The sequence below is a fragment of the Prionailurus bengalensis genome, chromosome B2 (assembly GCF_016509475.1).
Source record: "Prionailurus bengalensis isolate Pbe53 chromosome B2, Fcat_Pben_1.1_paternal_pri, whole genome shotgun sequence".
NCBI lineage: Eukaryota > Metazoa > Chordata > Mammalia > Carnivora > Felidae > Prionailurus > Prionailurus bengalensis.
The window spans coordinates 3,511,676-3,533,560 of NC_057349.1; the positions used below are offsets into that span (position 1 = coordinate 3,511,676).

The 21,885-nt window shown below is 52.4% G+C and overlaps 6 non-coding genes across 6 annotated transcripts; 5 read left to right on the forward strand and 1 right to left on the reverse strand.

Moving 5' to 3' along the window:
- The first annotated feature begins 3,023 nt into the window (after positions 1-3,023).
- On the forward strand, positions 3,024-3,096 carry TRNAR-ACG. The gene has a single exon. It is a non-coding gene; the product is annotated as a tRNA-Arg (tRNA).
- A 4,655-nt stretch (positions 3,097-7,751) lies between these two features.
- Positions 7,752-7,824, forward strand: TRNAV-CAC. Its single transcript has one exon. It is a non-coding gene; the product is annotated as a tRNA-Val (tRNA).
- Positions 7,825-8,210: 386 nt separating this feature from the next.
- TRNAA-AGC lies at positions 8,211-8,283 on the forward strand. The gene has a single exon. It is a non-coding gene; the product is annotated as a tRNA-Ala (tRNA).
- Positions 8,284-11,156: 2,873 nt separating this feature from the next.
- TRNAM-CAU lies at positions 11,157-11,229 on the forward strand. Its single transcript has one exon. It is a non-coding gene; the product is annotated as a tRNA-Met (tRNA).
- A 3,704-nt stretch (positions 11,230-14,933) lies between these two features.
- TRNAV-AAC lies at positions 14,934-15,006 on the forward strand. The gene has a single exon. It is a non-coding gene; the product is annotated as a tRNA-Val (tRNA).
- A 5,042-nt stretch (positions 15,007-20,048) lies between these two features.
- Positions 20,049-20,122, reverse strand: TRNAI-AAU. The gene has a single exon. It is a non-coding gene; the product is annotated as a tRNA-Ile (tRNA).
- Between the last annotated feature and the right edge of the window lie 1,763 nt (positions 20,123-21,885).

Consider the following 21,885-nt stretch of genomic DNA (forward strand, 5'->3'; position numbering starts at 1 on the left):
CCGGTCTCCCGGAAGTCGTCTTCTAAAGGTAACAAAGCTCATTCCCCATCTGTGAGGCCCAAGTGTTGGCAAAAACTTCCCTGCCCCGTGGAAATTTCAGGAGTGGAACCTCTTCACCGTTGTATTATTCAGGACTCTTTCTGGTGCCGGGAACGAAACCAGATCTAAACTACCTTAAACCATGAAAATCATTGGAAACACGCATGAGTAGCTCCTAGACTCAAAGAAAGCTTTGGTAGAATCCAGGCTACACAAGAGATTTGGGCGGGGGTGGGGGGGAGGACAGCTAGAATCCGAAGCAGGCTCCAGGCTCCCAGCTGTCAGCACAGAGCCGGAGGCGGGGCTTGAACCCATGAACAGCAGGGTCATGACCTGAGCTGAAGTCAGACACTTAACCAACGGAGCCACCCAGGTGCCCTAAATTTTTTATTTTTATTTTTTTGATGTTTATTTATTTATTTTGAGAGAGAGAGTGCACGCACGCACTCATGCCAGGGAGGGGCAGAGAGAGGGAGAGAGAGAGAATCCCAAGCAGGCTCCGCACTTTCAGCCCAGAGCCCGATGCGGGGCTCGATCCCGCAAACCGTGAGACCACGACCTGAGCCCCTGAGCGGGAAACCAAGAGTCTGACATTGGACGTTTAACCGGCTGAGCCTCCCGGGCGCCCCTTAATTTTTTTTTTTTCTTATCGTGTGCATGTCATACATGGAAACACCAAAAAGAATATTAAAACGTGTAAGAAATGAACCAGCAAATCTGGAAAAAAACATCGCCAGTGTATCTGCAGCCTCCACTCAAACCACAGTTCCTTCCACCTGGTGAAACTTCCCTCAGCTGTGCCAGGCACCTTCTGGAACGTGCAGGCGTGCGCACCCGGAACCCCCTGGCCCCTTCCTTCCTTCTTCACAAGGTCAGATGTGTTTCTCCTTCAAGACGAAGTCGGCTGTGACCCGGTCAGGCAGAGCTCCCGCCGACTTCCCCCCCGGAGTTCGGTGCCTCGTTTCCATGCTGGTAACAACACATTTTCTTCTTTGTTTCTGGGATGACCGGTCTCCTGTCTTACTGTGCTGATGAGTTTCGATTTGTCTCTCTCTGGCCGGATGTTCGCTCCTCGAGAAAATGGGGATTCAGCTTCATCTGCGAATCCTTAGTGTTTCACACGTTGCTTGGTAAATACCTATGCAGTTATTGAGTTCTGAGTTATTGAGTTATTTTGAGTTTGAGTTTTTGACATGAAGTTGGGGGCCGGTGGGGGGAGGGGACCGGACGTGGCTGTCAATGGAGACCACGTCTTACAGCCGAGATCCGCCAGGACCTTCCCTGCCCCACGTTATCTAATCTCCCAACAAACCTGCAAAGTGACGGTCGCCCTCACACCGCAGATAGGACATGCGGAGGCTGAAAAATTACGTGATTTGACCATCGCATAGCTGATAAAAGGCAGGGTCCAGGTGTGAAGCTGGGTCTCTGTCCCAGCCCGCTCTCCGTTTCCCTAGCAGCGCCTTCTCCTGGACGGCGACGAGAAGAGAGGGTCCGCCTCACGTCGGAAGACGTTCAACTGCGGCGATGCCCGAAAGGAGCCGCTCACGAGGACGAAATAAATTAAAAATGCCGACAGCCGTTGAAGATGCCGCAAAACTACGTGTGGGAACCGGTGAGGGTTGTGTGTTTTGCAAACTTGGTGGCATAAATTACTGAGAGAGTTAAGAGTTGAGGGCCCCCGCTCCGTCCCGGGGGAGCAGACGGCTGAGTCCCAGCGCCGTGCTCTGGGTGGCACGCGTTGGCCGCGGACACTCCAGACCTCCACACTGCGGTATCGTCTCACTCCGGGGTCGTGAAGATCCGTGACGCGCGGCATCATTAACAGCCCAAAGTACATGCTTCCGATACCTAGGTCAACACGTTGTCAGGTGCAATGAACGTCCGGCTACTGTACCTGCATCGAATACGAACTGCAGGTCACGTCACTTCTCTGAGGGTTAGATCCGGAAATGGGGCCGTGATCTGATGTAGGTGAACGTAAGGAATAGAGCTCTCAGCTCTCAAACATGCCTTCAAGGCTATTGATTTCATTTTATGTCAAACCCAGGGACGGAGCTGACTCCCGCGTGGGTACCCCACCGCCAATCCCACGGCCCCCACGCCTCCTTTCCAACAGAAACATGTTTTCCTTCACATGACAAAATCCCCTCCACCTCCTCGGCTTCGGAGGAGATAGACCCCCCCACTCCCGGCTCCAGAAGAAGAATTAGGGTTGACCTAATCAACCACAGTGGGCCTGCTCCGGGGAATAATTCCCGCCAGTTATGCACATCTAGCCGGAAATCTACCGGGAGCAGACAGGAGACGTTGTCCTCCACAAGAGACAGAGGAAAGAGGCCTGTCTGGGTTTTTGTCTTGTTTTGTTTTGTTTTCCTTCTGGACTTTAAAGCTCGTGAGAGTTTGAGGAACTGCAGGGAAACCGGCTGGAGCGTGAGATCCATCTGTTGAGACGGGACGGGGTGCAACGATTTTCCCTCAATTCTTCAGGCACAGACGTTCACTGGGGAACTCAGTTATTGCTGACCCTGAGGGTGCTGCCCTCAAGGGACACGCAATTCAGTGAGCGACACCCCCCCCGGGGAAACGGCCCGTGGGCAGCACAGCGCCATCTAGGGGAGCCCCGGGCGCTCTGCGCCGACGACAGCGGGAAGGCACAAAGCCCGAACTGGGTAAGAAGGAGTCTGACCCGGTTGGCGGTGTTTCTCACCGCCTGCGGTCACGCTGGTCCCCGACCCCCGGCTTCCGGCAGCTCTCCAACAGCTAGGCCGCAACACCTCCATCATTTGGGGTTGGCAGGGGCTCGGCCACGAGGTCAGTGCCCTCAGCCGGCGGGACACCGAACTAATGAGACCTCGAGGTAGACCGCGAATCCGGAAAGGGGCCGAGTGCACGCGAGCGACACCCAGAAACCGGGGGACGGAGGAATGCGAGGACCTGGGGAAGACTAATTACTGATGCTTGAACGGCCGCCTCCGCCGGCGGGGCCAGTGGCGCAATGGATAACGCGTCTGACTACGGATCAGAAGATTCCAGGTTCGACTCCTGGCTGGCTCGGCGGCCCCCGTCCTTTTGGGGGCAGAGGGGGCGGTGGGGCTTACCACCTGCAGGGGCTGTTTTATTATGAGGAGTTGCATTAGAACTCTGGTTCCGTCCGCACACCCTTGAGGACGGAGGGAAGACGGACGAAGCAGGCCAGAGTCTGTCACAAATGGACCAATGACATCTTCGACACCAGCCCATTTTGCATGAAACCGTCTCCGGTTTGGGGACGCTCGCCCCTTTGTTACCGCTCCGAATCCTCTGACAATCTGCTCCGTTTCCTCCGGTGCGGGGCCGTCCGAATCCACACCGCAACAATCCACAGCGACTTCATCCCGGACGGAGGAGAGAAGCTGGAGGGTGAGGACAGAACGCACGGGAATCATCCACCAGCACCCCCTCCACCCCGAGAGAGAAGCAGCTGGGAGACGATGAGCCCTTCTCTCGGTGACAGGGAAGACCTAGACCTTGTGACTACCCAGTGGCAGGGTACGGGGCTGGGCTCAGCTGGGCGGCATGGGGCCCAGACGCAGCGGAGCTCCCCCCGCCCCCGCAGGTGCAGAGCAGCCGCCCCACGTGGCGCAGTGCGCGCCCTGCGCATCGCGCCCCTCCAGCCCCGGGCCTCCAAAGTGACAGGTCCCTGTGGCCGCTGCTGCTGCAGGGCTCGTCCCCACTTCGGGGGCGGGGGGGGGGTCACCGACGCACACGCGAGCGGGCCAGCCGACAGAATGGCAGAGAGAGGATCCCGGCCAGTAAAGGGACGGACTTTCTATCCTACTTTGAGACCAACGCTGGACGAGCGCAGGGGGCAGCGGAGAGAATTCGGGAGACAGAAAAGAGAACAGAAGGGCCTGGGCTGAGCGGCTCCTTCCATCCTGGCGGCCCAAACTTTGTCTTTAAACTTTGGGGAGCAGAGATACGTTCCTGGAGTCCAAACTCAGATGCCACCAGCACTGGTCGCCACTCCAGTGACAACCACTATTAACAGAGCCAATGTGTCTCCCACGGGCAAGTGTGTAGGGATTTGCACCCGCATTGGCTTCCTACTCGCAAAGCCCGCGGTCCCAGACCTCCCTCTGTACATCCGCTTCGCTCTGCGCTGGAAATCCGTCACGAGGTCATCGCTCTCCAGATGACCCAGATCACCAGCGAGGAACCGACGTGAGCGGCTCATGTGACTCGAAGAAAATAGGACTTGAAGAAAACAAACCTGAATCAGACCTCTCCAGGTAGGGGACCCTGCAGTGGGAAAGTTCCCATGTCCTCTGCCTCCCGCGATGACCCCACTTACAACTCAACCCACCCTGTTCCCCCCCACCCCCCAGCCTGGCCTGTGTCTAGACCCACTTCCTGCTGTGACGCGGTACCCAGGTGACCCTCCCAGGCCCGCCGAAAACAAAACTTCTTCCTCTCCCAGACTGTCAGGTTGACCAATGGCAAACAGGTACCTCCGGCCCCTTTGCCGCTGGATTCCTGCCCCGTTCCCGGGGTGCACCCCACCTTTGTGTCCAAAATGGAAGCATTTTCATTCTCCTGAAATTGGCTTCAGCCTCTGATTGCAGTCCCAAACCTGCTCTTTATGAAGGGGACCGTGGGGGTAACACGTCTTCATAACGTCTCTGTTGAGTGGATTCATTTTGTTCTTAAAACAGCGATGTCGATTGACATCTTGCACACGGGAAAATAAAGTCACGTTGAACCCCCACGTAGGGGTCTTCCGATGGGGAGAGGAAAGTCCCACCGATCACCCTGCTGGACCAATTCCTTGCCTCGGACCTCAAAACCGAGGCCCAATTCCTCCTCCGATGTCTGCATTATGGAATGCCTTTTCTCCACGCACAGGGCAGTGGTTCCTTGGGACCTCTCCATAGAATTCCATATGAGATCAGATCCGAGTTTCACACCCAAGGGCCTTGGGGTCAATGCCATCTAGCATCTAGGGACGTACTGTGACCCCCGCCCCGCCCACAGCATGCAGTAGGCCCTCAAATGAAGATTTGCCGGATGAGTAAAGGTGTGCAACTCCAATCGAGTTACTGGAGAGTACCTCTGGCTGGACCCTCACACAATGCCCTGACCGACCCCCTGGCCTTGACCGACCTCCCGGCCTTCGTGCTCAGCTTAGTGCTGCCCCCTGTTGGAATGTTACTGAAATGCAAATTCAGATACAGCCCAGACTAATTTACCAGCAAACTTAGCTACAGAGACTGTCCAAATGCTTTATCCTGACATCCAAAGCCATTCGTGAGGAGGGCTGGCCCGTCGAACACCTTCACTCCTGGATTTTTTTCCCGTGCACGCTCGAGCAAAAGTAAGTCCTTCCTAATTTGCCTTCAAACCCTGTTGTTTCATTCTTCAGGGACTCGGCAGATTCTCTTGGGTTAAAGCAGATGAACGGCTTCTCATCCTCAAAACAGTTGTGAGCACCTCCTTGAGTGGAGGTGCACAGAGAAAGAGAACAACGAATTGAGAAAGCTCAGATTTTTCTTCCCCTTCTGGCCTGATTTGACAGGCAGTGCCCGGAAAGCAGCACAGATTTTCTTCCGAAGGGAAGAAAACCCAGCTTCCGATCAAAGCCTTAGATTCAGTTTCGGGGGGGGGGGGGGGGGAGGCAATGAAAGCGGTAGATCCCAGCCCGCCACACTCAGATTCCCACTGAGGGCGCCACAGTCACAACCTGAGTAGTAACCGCTACATGATCACGGCCGGCCACTAGCAAAAGCCGATCACTTCCATTTCTTACAAATTAATCGTGGCAACTGCCTCTTCCTTAAGCCACTAAGAGCTCCAAAAGGGGTGCTGTGTGATTGCCCAGCGGAAACGAGTATTCAAAACCGCCACGGGTGACGCGTTCTTGCCTCCTTTCGGCTGTGCGCAATTATCTCGTCCGTTCCAGGAAACCAGAGGGCCCCCCAGCGAGCATGTGGCCTCCGTTTAAGAATGGTTCCTCCTTGAATTGACCCTATGAAAGAGTACAAGACAGAGGGAAACTGTCCCCTCCATGTCACCAATGTCTGACCAGGCGATAGCTGGGACCAGCATCGTCCTAGACAGGATCTAGACCGTCAACCTTTCCAGAAGCCTTTACTCTAGAGGAAGTATGGGAAATGTAACAGCAATTTCACATACTTTCCGGTACAGAATTAAAAAAAAAAAAAAAGATGAAGAGAGAGACAGGTGGGGCATTGATGTAGCTGGAGAGGTCGGGGAAGGGCTCTCTAAGGCTGTGACATTTGAGTAATGGCCTCCGTGATGCAAAAGAGTCAAGTCTGGACACAGAAGAATTGAGAGGCTGACAGCTGGAGTGGGGACCTCTCTGGCCCTTGTTGCCAGAACCTCATGCTGGGCTCTTGGTGTATCTAAGGCTTCGGCTCAAGGTGAAGCAGAGGACAGGCCGTCAGCGTGGGATGAGATGCAGGGACGTCCCACGGGCCAGCCCGCTAGGAGTCATGACCTTCCCGAACTCGCCCTTGCTGGAACTCTCACTAGATCTGACACGTGCTGGGGAAGGAATTACCCTACAGCCTTTTCTGCTGGGCATTTACCGTGTGACTGGGTCAACCTGCCGCTGACTGGGTCCCTTGACAGATAGCTGTCTTGGGGCACAGAGGTGGCCTTGGAAAAGTTTCTCATTGGTTCTGTTTGTGACCTAGCAGGCGATCCCCAGGAATTCGCCCTGGGTGTCATTAAAACGTGGGAGCACGACGGTAGGGGTGAGGCCCAGGCACCTTTAACCGCCTGCCGCCGCGCACCGCCTGTTCCCGACGTGCCTGCGGGCGTCTTCTCTGACAACTCTGGGTCACAACCTTGGTTTCCGTCACTCTGATCTCAGGGCCGCCCCGTGCAGAGGCCTCCGATCCACACTTGCCTCCATCTGATATCGGGCGTCATCCTTCTCCCTTTCCTCCCCGGGCTAAATAAACCTTCACGCAAATCTCAATCACGGGGAGCAGGGGCCCCTTCCCGCCACCCCCGAAATCCGCTTCTTCGGGCCCGGAGAACCGGGAGTGGCCGTCGGCGCATCCCCGGGCTCGGACGCCTCTCGCGGCCTGCCTGCGACCGCCTTCCGTCCCGCGGATCGCGGCCTGTCGGGCTCCTTCCCCTCCCCGTCCCGTCTGCGCCGAGAAAGAAGAAACAAAAAATCCAAAGTCCGTTATTACCTCCGTTTGAACTTGCCGTGCAGGTCAGAAGCCCCGCGGTTGCCCCGGGGCGTGGAGGTCGCCGCCGCCGGCAGGGGGAGGACGGCGCGGGAGGGGGGAGAGGGCGGGCTCGCGTCCCCCCAACCCCGTCTCGGGCGCCGTGCGGCTGCGGGGACCCCGCTGTCCCCGCCCGGCCGCCCCGAGGCACGTGGTCGTTCACTCCAGTAATTAAACAGGCCTCGCCCTCCCCCCAGGGCGTTCCTACGGCCGCGCCTGCGCTCCCCTCCCCCATTCTCCCCACCTCCCCCTGCCCTCCACCTCCCCCACCTCCCCCCGGTACCCTCCGCGCCCGCAACCCCCCAGGAGCAGTTTGGTGCCTACGCTCCGCGGCGGTCGTGCTTCTCCGCCCTTCCGTGGGGCACATTCGGGGTCTGGCTGTTCGTCTGCAGTACTGACCGGGACCGCCAGGCGGCGCACGTTTACCCGGGCGAAGGCGCATCCCGGAACAGAGGAGAGGCGCCCCCACGCGGGGTTTCCGTGGTGTAGCGGTCATCACGCTCGCCTCACACGCGAGAGGTCCCCGGTTCGAGACCGGGCGGGAACAGCCTGCGTCTTTTTGCCTCCGCGACCCGGGGCCGTCCCGCCGCCCCCTCCGGAGGCCGTCTCGGCGCGGAGCTGTGGGGGTCCCGTCCCGGGGGACTCCCTCCCGCCCCGAAAGGGCGCGCTTCTGTCCCGGAGAGCGCGCGACGGGAGGCTCTGGTGGCACCAGATCTTTTGGGGACTCTGCCCCCTTCCGCCCCCCGCGGAGGGACCGGTGACCGCCGCGCCCCGGGCCCGGCCGGTCTCGAGAAGATGCGCGCTCAGCTGAATCCACGTTCCGCGTCCATGAACTTGACCCGCCCGGTACTCTGGGTCCCCAAGGACGGGGAATAATGGAGACCACGCATCTCCTTATTAAAGAAAACTTGGAGGGACCCGCGGCACACGCACGGGGGATTAGCTCAGGTGGTAGAGCGCTCGCTTAGCATGCGAGAGGTGGTGGGATCGATGCCCACATTCTCCACTTTTGGCCTTGGCCCCACAAACCCCTAGCACATAGACTGTTAGGTTGTAAAATCTGTGACCCCGAAGGACGAGGCATAGTCAGTTGCTGTTTTTCTCCGTTGTCCCTTGCAGCCCGACCCTAAGCGCAACACGGCTCAGGGACGTGCAATGCGCGTAAACCAGATTCAGAGAGTCCAGTAAACCCAAGAGGGATAAATCCAAAGAAAATCACACCCGAGCACATCACAGTCAAACCGCTGAAGATGAAAGAAAAGCACGTGAAAGCTGCCAGGGGAAAACGAAACCACAATCTGCATGTTTGTGGAATTCTTATCAGAAACCATAGAAGCTAGAAAGACAGGGAAGGATGTTTTTCTAAATGCTAAAAGAAAATAATTGTTAAGCTGAAATTTTATCTGTAACAAAAATATCCTTCAGACATGAAGGTGAGATAAATACATTTCTCACTTGAAAGAGGACCGAGAAAATCCACTGGTATCAGAACAGCTTTAAAAAAAAAAAAAAAAAACTGGACTGAAGAGAATTGACAGGGAATTTGGAGCATCGGCGGCGAAGGAAGGGGTGCCGGAGTGGCCCAGTCGGTAGAGCATCTGGCCCTTGATCTCAGGATCGTGAGTTCAAGCTCCATATTAGACACAGGACCCACTAAAAAATAGGTGAAGGAATAATTTCTCAGCAGAAAAGCGAGTATGATAGACTGATATTCTCTGGAGCTCTTCAAAGTCCTTTTTATAATTTTTAAAGTAAGCTCCTGATAACCGAAAGCAAAAATTATAACACTGATAAATTTTCATTTCATCTAAATATACTATATTCACGACACAAATGGGTTAGAGTTAAGGGATCTAAAAGGTGATAAGGTTTCTAGGTTCGACTTGAATGGTATGACATTGATTCTAAAATAGACTGCAAAATGTTAAGTATGTATAGGGTAATACATGTGCGAATTGCTATTATTAATAACCTAGATAATGGCTATATACAAATAGGTATAGTAAACACACACACACAAACACAAAAGACAAATTAATAGTGTGTTTCTAAAAGTCAAAAGGAAGTAAGAAGACAGAAAAAGAATGAAACACAGAATGAACAAAGTAAAAATCATAGACCTATACACAAACATACCCTTAATAACATTGAACGTAACTGGTCTAAACACAGCAGTTACATACTAGAGATGGTCAGAATGTATGAAAAATAAACCATGGCCCAAACATGTGCTGATGATAAGAAACTCACCTCAAATATAATGGCTTCGGTAGAGTAAAAGAATGGGGGAAATTAAGCCACTAAGGGGAAAAAAAAGTGAATTGGAGATGTTTATATCCGACAAAGTAGATTTCAAAGCAAAGAAACTTTCCACATATAAAGAGAGAGGTGGTGTAATTATTTGGTGTCTGTTCACCCAAGAGATGGAACTTCTAAAGGTGCATGCATCTGGCCACAGATCTCCCAAACTCAAACAAAAGTTAATAAACCTAAAAAGAAAATTAAACCAAAAACTCCACACTTCTGGCTGCAGGTGTTAACACTTGTCTCTATCAGTCGATACATCTAGTAGGTAACAAATCAGCAAATACGTTGAAGAACTGAACACCAGCATCCACCGATTGACCTTATAGAGCAAAGTTACAACGTAGGTAAGGAAGAAGAAGCAAAGATTGGGAGAAGAGGAAGATCGTACCAAAACTAGAAAACCAAGAACGGTCAGTGTGCAGAAGAGTGATGTTACTAAAATTGATACTTTAGGAGTTTACAGAGTTATCTCTCTGTAAATGCCCGGGGGCGGGGAGAAAGTGGTGAAGCTGGGAATTGGATAATTTCCTTCCCATCTCTTGTGGGCTGGGGTCGCCAGATTCCTTCTGGAGCTCCTGAGCTGAGTACCATGCCCAGCCAAGAGCATCTCCCCAGCAAATAAGTCCTGAATTAATGGAAGAGAAGTGATAGATGCAGAAGAATTGCACAAAAGCAAAGTTCGGTAATTATCAAGTCCCCGGATGTGGGAGTTGAAGGAAGAGAATGAGTGAAAACCGACTTGGAAGTCTAAGCCCAAAGGCCGGCGCGCAGAGGGCTAGACGGGCCACTTCGGACAGCAGAGGCGTCTTGAGTTGGGGCAGAGAAAGAGCTCCCACGGTGCAGTCTGACAAATCTGCTTCTCAATTCGGGTTTTGCCACTGAGCAGCTCTGGGAAGTTAGGAGCAATACTGAATTTATCTGAGCCTCCATTGTATCTGGGAAGTGCAGATTTCGATAAGTAGTTGTGTTGCCCGAATCCTACTGGACTCTGTGAGATGAGCTCCACAAATCTCTCTGTAATTACTGGTGCGTCACAAAGCAAAGCAAAGGGCAAGGCTTTTACGACGTTTGGTTTGTGCTTTTCGCAGGGAGGATGCCTCCAGTCAGGTAGATGTCAGGGGAGGTAAAACAGAGGAAGACAGAGAAGTACGGGCTATAGACAAATGTGAGGATTATTTACTCACTTATATTCATTTAGTCCTCCAGGCTGTGAACTCCTCTTAAATAAGCGCCTCGTATGTTTATTTCCAACAAAGGAGACCTTGGAAGGCGTAAGATCGCCTGAGATCTCCGAGGGCAGGAACAACCACATCACTGGAACCCCGGAGCAGCAAAAGCCAGGCATTACTGTCCCCAGTCCTGCAGCCCCGATGGACCTAGCCTTGGGCCAATTCCTGGAAAAGCCTGGACTTCACGGATCTTGGGCGTAAATTCCTTCGGGTGCGGCATTAGTTTATATGGAGTGATTTTCAAGTAGCATCGAGTGTATTTCTTGAAAGCTGGAAACCAAGAGCAGCGGTGCTTGGAAAATATTTGATATTTTACTTTAAATGTGAGCAGCCCCTGCAAGCTGCCCTCTTAGCGCAGCCGGCAGCGCGTCAGTCTCATAATCTGAAGGTCCTGAGTTCGAGCCTCAGAGAGGGCAAGCCGAGTCCTTTTTCTTCACGGTTGGCCAGAACCTAAGATTACTTTGATTTTTTTAAAAAAAGAAAGAAAGAGCACAAAGTAAAATTATCAAGTGGCTCCTGATAAGGATTTTTTTTTCAAGGCTGACTCAGTACGTGCTGAGGACCGTGAAATCAGTTTTGTAGTTCGTTGGGCTTCCCAGTGGTTTCAGGAAAATGAACGCTGGAGAAACTCAGATTGTGCCAGAAACTACAAGCTATACTGTGTTGTTGGTCTTCTTCTCTGTCTCATGCAAGAAGCAGGGGAAATTTCTCTTCCAACTCCCCGCTCCGAAGGTCCCCCAAGCGCAATTAAGGGTGAGAGAAGTGTAAAATCCTTTTTGACTCTTTTTATCCTTCAATAAATATTCCTAGAGCACATCTAGCTGATCAATGGGCAGTTCTGGGGGCAGTAATTAAAGAGTGTAACAATGCAAAAACTCCCTCCCTCCCGGAGGCTGCATCCCTGTGCGGGGGGGGGGGGGGGGGGTGAGAGGAACAGACAAGAAGCAAATAGGAAAAATGAAGGATGATCCAGTGACAACGTTTACTGTGGGGGGATCGGTCGACAGTAAAGGGGGGCGGGAGCGTGGAGGTGGTTCGTTCAGCTCTCCGGGAAAGAGTCAGAAGAGTTAGCACCTTGAAGATACTTTTCAGTCTCTCCTTCCTTCTTGCTTGTTGAGATCCTTGTGCCTTAGTTCTTCTAACACTGTCACTAGCGTAATTTTTAGCCATCAAGGCGACTGGGGTGGGGGTGGGGGGGCGGTAGGAGAGCTATTTGCAGGTTGAGGTTAGAATTCACCACCAGGGTTCTCGTCTTGGACAGAACAGCCTTTCTTCCACGTGGCAAACGTAGCTCCTGGGGGAGGGAAGAGCCCATGAGGGCTGGAGAAATGGATTGTTCTCTGGGCAAAGCAGGAAGCCGGGCTGCGGGACGTAACGTGCGCAGGTTGCAGGGCCCCGGTCCCCGGACGAGCTCGGGACGTCGGGATGGTGAAGCAGCGGACCTGACTCAAATGTCCGTGGTGGAGAGAAACATTCTCGATTTCATTCCGCGCTTTGCCGGGCACGTGCATCGGAGTTGTTACCTACTGAGTTCAGGCGAGGAAGGGAGAAAAGAAACACGTGGTTTCTTGCACGATGGAGAAAAGCCTTTTCCCGTGATTTCTGACTCCACGTCTCGAACATCCCTGACAGATAATTAGGATGAAAAGAGATTCTGACGCCTGGAGCATCAGTGTTGATCTCTCCTGACCATTTCTTGACTTCTCTAAAATTAAATGCTGAGTAAAAGCCAGTTTCTTTTTTTTTTTTAACGTTTATTTATTTTTGGGACAGAGAGAGACAGAGCATGAATGGGGAAGGGGCAGCGAGAGAGGGAGACACAGAATCAGAAGCAGGCTCCAGGCTCCGAGCCATCAGCCCAGAGCCCGACGTGGGGCTCGAACTCACGGACCGCGAGATCGTGACCTGGCTGAAGTCGGACGCTTAACCGACTGCGCCACCCAGGCGCCCCTAAAAGCCAGTTTCGATGTCCTCTTACAAATTCTTCCTCCTCCCCCTCGCCCTCCCTCATCCTTGTCCCGGGATCCTAGTGTCTCCATATGCCAATCCTATCTTTCTCTGGGAGTTAGGGAGAGGGATCAAGCCCGACCCAGGGACCGGGGCCACGCTGGGAGGGGCTGGAGGTGCAGATGTGAGGCCCAGGGGTCCCCCACGTTCTCCTCCTGGGGGGCCACATCGCAGCCCTGCTTTTACAGGGAGATACACGACTTCTGGGACAGCCCTGTCATTTCAACGGGGCACCCCACCCGGCTGGGACCTTCCATTTGCCTTCTGGCTGCCGTTCAAGATGGCGACAGCGTTTCGGAGCTAGATCACTGCCACGGCGACCAACGGTAGGTCTCCCTTTCCCCCACACTCCCCGACAGAAACAGCAGTTTCGGTGCTTTTGCTGAAGTCATATTTGAGATGCTCCGCCCTCGGTCGGGTCGTCTTCAATGGGTAGTGACGTAACCCCACGTGTCCGGCGAGAGCCACACAATGGGCTGGGGCACGTGCCCAGAAGGACCACAGGTCAAAAAGAGGCTTCGAGCATGAGAATTGGGTCAGATGTTAGAATGCCCTTCTTTGCAGTGAGAGTCGCGGGAAAGACCCCTGTTTTCTCCAGCAACGATTCTTCCTGCTTTCTTAATAGGCTCCTGCGGTCCCTAGGGTTTCTCTCCTGAACTCAATCCCAGGAAACGTCGGGCCTTTTGTGAAAAAAATGGCAATGTATGCATTTCTGGTGCTTTTCTGATTTCACGCCCAAGGCAGCTCAGGCTTAGCCTTTGACCCACACTCTCTGTCACCGGGCTGTAGACAAAGAAGAAAATCCTGAGAAAGAGCTGGGGGGAGGACGACCGTCATCTGCACCGGGCTGTGCTGGGCGTTTCCGACTCAAGATTCCCAGCTTTAGGCTAGTGAGAAGGTGGGCCTCCTGCCCTATTTTCTGGACAGAGAGGTCCTGGTGAGAAGAAGACCTCCCCGCTTCGCCTCGGGAAGCAAAGAAGGCCGGCGAGGGGCACCTAGAGACACAGGGTGAAAAGGGAACCTGTGGGTCTGCGGTGTCTGTGCCCCATGTGTCTGGAGGGGAACACAAAGGTCCAGGCTGTCAGGGGCAAGAAGATGGGGGAACTAGGGGGAATCTCAGAGAAAGGCCATGAAAGGAGGGTAAAAGTACGATCTTCCTTAGGGAGATTCATGACCCGTCCGCCAGGACCCATTCATGCTCTTATTCACATGACAGATGAGTGGATCTGTCCACTATGGACATGAGTGGGTCTGGGCTTCCATTCACGAGACATTAATTAAAAATCTCTTCCGTATCCGCCGCTTGGGCTCAAGCCTTCTCCGTGCCCGTGATTCCTTCTTCTCCCTCCGATGTCTACACCCGGTGTCTCGACGACTGCTGTACATCCGTCCTCCCCAACCTCTTCTCTCTTCCCACTCGTGTATCCCTTCACCCATTCTATGATGTTTACGGAGGATGTGTTTATTCTATGCGGGCAGCGCCCTGGGCCCTGAGGATACAGACTCATGGTACTCGGAGGCGCGAGAGGTAACAGGACAAACCCCAACCCTTCGACATCTCCCCAGTGTCTTTCCGTTCTCGTCAGTTTCGGTGTCCCCATTGCCAACCTCGCTGGCATTCCACATTAAAAACCGTTCCTACAATGTTACTTTGGTTACGTAAACCATCTGCCTGGAGTTTTCTGAAAGGTTCTGGAGCTCCACACTATCTCCCCAACATAGAGCCTCCCTATGCAGGTTTCCTAACCACTGCCTCCCTCCGTGTCTATTTCACACACACACACACACACACACAGGCACACACGCACACACCCCACCCTAACTGAACAGGTATATTTCTTAACACAGGAATTCCTACATACGTGCCTGTTCTTTCTCCCTGTTGACGCCTCCTCGGGACTCCTCAACGTCCATTTTTTATCTCTTCATGCTGATACGATCTCTCCTCTTAGTTCCTATAGCTCTGCCTGTTTGGGATTTTCTGTTTTGTATTACTTTGTATTTTTTTTTTTTTTTCCCGGCTCTTCTCCTGGTCGTGGATCTGTAACCGCCACACGACTTGCTTTACGTAGTAAGACTCGAACGTCAATCTCCGAACGCCCTCAGGGCGTGGGTTTCCGTAGTGTAGTGGTTATCACGCTCGCCTAACACGCGAGAGGTCCCCGGTTCGAAACCGGGCGGAAACAGTTGGTTTCTTTTGCCTTCCCGGAGAAATCACCGGCTCCTATTCTAGGCAGCCCCACCTGAGAGGAACGAGTGATCATCTCCCTTTTCTTGTTGGGTTTATGTTTTTGTCTTTAGGACACAGAGAACCATCCTGAGATAGCTGGGCCGTTTTAGCCGATGTATTCTGGATGAGCCCTTTCCCGGAGATGTGTCTTCTAGTCCCGGAGAATCTGAAACGTGCAAGTTTGGGGACTCTGGAGTTTTCCCGTGGCTGCTTTCTCCTCCTTCCCCTGGCAGAGGAAAAGGTACCCGTCGCTCTCTGGCCCTGGGTCATCTCGGAGGAGACACGCCCTTAGTGGCTCCTGATTTCATACTAAAGGCTCTGACATTTTCTGTGCTGGGGGCCGCCCAGGACAGTGAGCACTGACTGAAGGGAGGACCGGTAAGGTCAAAGACTGGAGGAGGAAGTGGGTGAGGTGGGGAATTAGCTCAGGCGGTAGAGCGCTCGCTTAGCATGTGAGAGGTAGTGGGATCGACGCCCACATTCTCCAGACTCTGCTGTTTTGACCCAATGCTTGAGCTCACAACTCCACACCTTCCAACCCATTGAATTCACTGAGAAAATATTAGCCACTTTGAACCCACTAATTTGGATGCTTTTTCGTACCTTGCCTCTGAGCAAGTTCAAGACCAGCCTTCTTTGGCTCTACCTGTGCGGGGAAAGGAGATCTACAATCAATTTATGACTTGTTTTGTTTCTACAGAGGAGCTGTGATCCCAAGGGACACATTCAGTTGCTCTTTTTCTTCATTTCTCCTGCAGCCTGGCCCTCCTGACAAGCGCAGGGCAGAGCAGAGTGAGGAAGGATCCAACTTCCTTCTCAGTGGATTGAGATGGTGAACCCCAAGTGACCAGAAAATACTGGGGAAGACACGTGGAAAGCAAACACGTCAAGTTGTTTATGAACTCTTGAACGCACCAGGCGAGCTGTGGACAAGGGGCTCTGACCCTAAACAACACGGGATAGGCTTTGAGAACCGCACTGAGCGGTAGCCCGCTGCCCCGGTCCACACTGGCCACTGGGGTGCACACACTCCAGAGATCTCCAAAGAGTATTATAAAGGCTTTGAAAACAGAAGGGACCTTGAAACCATAGCACGTCGAGGGCTGGTTGGTACTTGGAACTTGAACACAAGGCAAAATACCCACAGAAACAAAGCTTCTCTGTAAGATTTGAGTGAGACACAAAGCCTTATAACATAATATTTAAGTGGCCAGGTTCTCATCCAAAATGATTCAGCATATAAAGAACCAAGAAAGTCTTCGATCACTTGGAGGAGAGAATCAACAGATACCAATATTGAGGTGACACACGTTTTGGAATCATCTGACAAGTACTTTACAGCAGTAATGATTAAATGCTCCAAGAACCAGGGCAAAGAGTTCTTTGAAATGAACGGAATGTTGGAAAAACTTAGCAAATAATCTGAAGATGTAAATCCAAGTTGAAACTTCAGAACTGAAAAGGGTATGAACCAAAATTATGAATGAAAACACTGGATTGTCTCAATAGCAGAAGGAGATGGCTGAGAAACTTTCGGTCAGTATGAAGGCAAACAATATTAAGTACCCAATCTAAATGGCAGAGAGAAAAGTGCATTTTAAAAGCTGGACAGAGGGGCGCCTGGGTGGTACAGTCGGTTAAGCGTCCGACTTCAGCCAGGTCACGATCTCGCGGTCCGGGAGTTCAAGCCCTGCGTCGGGCTCTGGGCTGATGGCTCGGAGCCTGGAGCCTGTTTCCGATTCTGTGTCTCCCTCTCTCTCTGCCCCTCCCCCGTTCATGCTCTGTCTCTCTCTGTCCCAAAAAAAATAAATAAACGTTGAAAAAAAAATTAAAAAAAAAAAAAAGCTGGACAGAGCCTCAGGGGCAAATAGGAAAGTCACAAAGAAATTATATTTACATCATTGCAGAAGAAGAGGAGAAAGAGGTCCTTGAAAAAAGGAAAATAATTGAATTATTAATGGCTGAAGATTCCCCCAAACTTGGCAAAAGACATATATCAGATTCAAGACGTTCAGCAAACCTCAAGCAGGATAATGTGGGTAAATCCACACACAGACGTGTCACAATTAGCCTGCTGGAAACAAAAGGGAAAAAAAAATCCTGACAGCATCAAGACAAAAACCAAAAGGAAACTACAATCTGGATGATGAGATGTATTTCTCATCAGAAACCACAAGGACCGGAAGGAAATGACATAACATCTATTAAATGCGGAAAGAAAGACCTGTTAACCCCAGAAGGCTCAGGAGGGCAAAAATTATCCTCTGGACATAAAGGTGAAAGAAATACATGCTCACTTAAAGGTAAAACTAAGAGAACCCACTGCTAGCAGAAGTGCTAGAGAAGAACTCGTAAAATTGGGAGACAAGAAAAGGGATACCGGAAGGAAACTTACATACAAAGAGTGAATGAACGATAGCAGAGAGAGGCAATATCCCAGGTAAATGTGACACACTGTTATTCCCTCTTGAGTTCTTTAAAGTAGGGTTGATGATCGAAAGTGAAAATGACAACATTGTCTGATGGAGTTTTCACTGTATCTCTGTGTACCATACAGATAACATAAGGAGGTTACGGTAAAGAAATTACAGGGTCGTGAGGTTTCTTTATTTAACTCGAATGGTAAGTTAATGACTCGAAGGATCCCGTGAAAAGTTCTGCATGCATCTGGTAATTGCTGGACCGCTTACTGACAACATGTAAACAGGCCAAAAGTATCTAGCAAGAGAAACAAAAAGAAGAATGAAAAACAAAGGGAATAGGCCATTAATTAAGTAGTAAACTGATAGGCAAACCTATCAAAATATCAGAAAACTGAACGTAAGTAATCTAAACATATCAATTAAGAGTCAGATGGTCAGGATGTATTAAAATAGATTTCTCGCGGTAGGAAACTCACTTCAAATATCCTTATAGCCGAGATTAAAAGGTGTATGCAAGAACTAGGATTTAAATAAAATTTTGAAAAAGAAAAAAAGAAGTTACGTGCAAGATTCAGGGTCATACACAAGACTGAAAGTAAGGAAAGGGGAAAGGTACACCATACAAGCATCAAGCCAAAAAAAAGCTGAAGCGGATATATCAGTATCGATACATTTCAAAGCAAAGCAACGCTTCCAGGTTATATAGAGAAGTGTTACATACTTATAAGGTGTCAGCTCACCAAAGGAATAACCGTGTATCCCCTAAATGTGTATGCCCCTGGCCACAGAGCTTCAAAACTCATAAACAAAAGCCAATAAGTCTGAAAAGAAAAATAGAAAACCCCACAATTATAGTGGCAGACGTCAACACTCCTCTCTCATGCATTGATGGGCTGAGTAGGTAACAAATCGACAGACGTGGTGAAGAATTGAACGCCATCCACGATCTAATTGGCCTTATAGAGCAAACTCACGATACGGACATGTTCCCCGGTGAACTGGGAGACCCTGGGCCCTGGGGCCTTGACCCATAGGAGTCAGACCCATAGGAGTGGCCGAAGGTTTCTGGTCTCGTCTTGAGAAGGAATTCGAGGACAGACACGCAGCACGTGGGTCAAGCCACACAAGCAAGAAAGTTTCTTAAAGTGAAAACCACACTCTGGAGATAGGAGAGGGGGTGAGGGACAGAGAGAGAGCTGTGCGCCCTGGGGTCGGGCTTCCATCTTTTACTGACGGTCGTGAACCAAGGGACGGAATGCTCATCACTTGGGGCTGGGTTCCCACTTTTCCTCCTCTCTTGCTCAGGGGCTTGCTGTCATGGCCCGGCCCTCTTGGGCCCATCTGGGGTGCTGGGGCTTCTCGGGGAGCAGTGGCTCCAATCAGGCCTCTGACCCTCCCCACAGCTGGGCACAGCCTCCTCCGTGCTGGCCTCCAGGCTTCCTCTTACAGCTAACTGCCCGCTCTGACAGACAGAAGGGCAAAGAGTTGAGAGGAAAGCAAGGTCCTATCAAAACTAAGAAATCAAGGGTGGAAGCGTGATATTAACGAGACTGATATTTGAGAGCCAGTTATCATAAATGTCAGGAAGACTGCTCTGGTGAGACTGGAAGGGGTCACTTCTTGTCCATATTTATCCTTCCCTCTCTTGGGGTCTGAGGCGGTCAGAGTCCTCTCCCCCATCTCCCGGCCTCAGCCCGGTCCAACCTTCTAGACTTTCCCTGACTTTGGATCTACTGGACACGCTCTATCCTGATCCTGGTACCTCCACCTTGATCCGGGGACACATAGAACCATTCTGAATGAGCCTCAGGGATACACTCAGAGAAATGGGACCAGTTGCCATGTGCTGTAGGCCACCCCCTCACTCGCCCCCCCAGGCACTGTGTTGAGACAGCACGGATCTCACAGGCCTGTAAGGTCCATTTGAAGCCCCGGTCACACTCTTTCCTGCTGCCTGCACACATTTCTTTCGTTCTTCAATCATTAATGCAGACTTTTAAAAGTACTTAGCACAAGGCAATAAGCACCCTGCCCCCGATGCATCCTTCCCCTTACAGTCTAATGGGGAAGATGGCTGAACAACAGAGATTCCCAACTTGGTAAACGTCACAAAACAGATGTTTTCCTGGATCTCTGCGAGAGGCAACAGGGGCCAGGTGCCCCCCAGAAGATGGCTTTGGGTCTGACAAGTAGCTGGACGAGCAAAGAGCAGTGAACGTTTGGGCGGTCTATTGGAGGCACGTCAAGTCCAGTACCCCTGGAGTCAAATGGCAGAAAAAGAGGAAATAGGAATAAAGAAGGGGGCAGAGGCCAGGGCCTGGGTTGCTCTGAAAGGCTTTACTTACCTGCTCAGGCCAAGGACAGCCCGGCCCAAGTAAGCAGAACATAAGGAGAGAAATTCACCTGAAGAACCCGGTCACCGCTGGGGAATCTTTGGACATCTGTCCGCCCTACACCCTGTTCAACATTGATGAGCGGAGGAGGCTGAGCTTCACCTTCTGATGAGCGGAGGAGGCTGAACTTCACCTTCTTATCCGTTCACGGATTTTTAGGGAGTGGGGACAAAAACCACACGTGGCCCGTACGGGGATCGAACCCGCGACCTTGGCGTTATTAGCACCACGCTCTAACCAACTGAGCTAACCGGCCAGCTGCGGGAGCGGGTTTCCTACACTCAACTAGATAGTAAAGATGAAGAACCAATCGCTTTCAAAGGAAGTTTCCTTTTCAGATTCACCTTGGAGCTTGGAAGACGTCGCGATCCTCGGTTTATTCAAGGCCCAAAATTTCAATTACAATACAGGGCTGCACGAGGCAAGTTCAAAAGTCACCTGCTCGGGTGTCTCGCCACCACCTTATGTGAAAGGCAACCTCAGCCCCCTTCCTGCGTCCTCGCGAGGTGAAGGGTCTCGTGTTTGCTCGCGGAGCTCCCGCGAGGTGGCAATCACCCCCGCTCTCCGCCTGCGCCTCGTGGCTTCGAACGCAGTGCCCACTGTGCTCTCCACCCATTTTCTTCTAAAGGCAGAACTTGAGCTCGCCCCCCCTTTTTACCTAATTCGGGAAAGCACTCCCACGTTTCTCTTTGCAAAGGTCACTTTGGATAAACACGTCCCATGGCAGTGCTTCGTGACCGCATTTCTTGAAACATGTGACGCTCATTGACACCTGTGCCCAGAAAGACTCAGCTTTGAGGTTCCTTCCGACCGAGGGAGCTCCGCGGACCTCTGCGTGGGACGCGGTTGACCCGAAGACGATCCTGACGTCCCCCCCGCCCGGCTGGCCGCTCCTGGCGCAGGAATTCACTGGGATTCCGTTCCGGAAGCTTCTGGGAGGCCGGGTAACGGGGTGGGCCGAGCAGCCCAGGGCCCGGACCGCGGCGCAGGACGCGCGGACGGGCACGGTGGCCCTGCCGCCGAATCACCGAATAAATAACGGGGTCTCCACCGGCCGCCTCGCTTTCACGGCAGGTGCAGGGCTTCGGGCCTGGACCTTTCTGCCAGGGGCCCGAGTCTTCGTCAGGCTGTTGGACTTGGCCCTCACGCCTCCCCAGTTCACTTCCCACAGGCTGGCCCGTCTTTCCACGCCGCTTCCTGAAGTCCGTCCACCGGTCCTGGGAGCGCGCCGCGTTCGCGCCCGCGCCCCGCGTTCGCGCCCTGCGCACCTGTTGCTGCCCTCGTCCGCGCTCTGCACGGCCCAATGTTTCCTGTTGGGCAGTGGAGCCCGCCCTTCCTCACCCTCTCCCTGCCCTCCCCCCCTCCTCCCCCCTTCCTCCTCTCCCTCCCTTTACCCCTCTCCCTCCTCTCCCCCCCTCTTCCTCCACTTCCTGGATAGACTGTGGGCCTAGCCTCGGGTAGAGGAGGAAAGAAAACAGGGAGGAAAGCTTGGAGGAAATGGGTTGAGGACACGCATACCCTCTTTGTTGCTTTTGTCCGGTCCAAAGGCCAAATCCCAAACCGGGGAAGGGAAAGAGGGCAAAGGTAAACCCTGCGGAAACGGGCGAGGGCGATGCCGGGTAAGTGTGTTCCCCCCTGCGACGGAATCCCACGACTGTTCCAGAATCTCCAGAGAACCCAGCATTTTGCTGCATGTCCTTATCACCACGTTTCTCTGAGAATTTGGCCCGTGAAAGAACAGGACGCAGAGAAGAGCCCTTCCTTCTCCCGGCCTCCAAGCTTTGAACTTGGTCACCAGCCCCAGGGGTCACCCCGCCCCTCCCCCACCCCACCCCCTCCCGCGCGGGTCAAACCCCTTGGACCCTGAAAAAAAATTGAAACAAATATTTTTGAGTTGTCAGAAAAGCAAACCCAAGACACGCTGGCCTGGCCGGGATGTGAGGAAAGGCAACCTTGGTGCGCTGTGGACGAGAGTGCCGACTGGTGCAGCCACTGTGGAAAGCGGTATGGAGCTTCTTT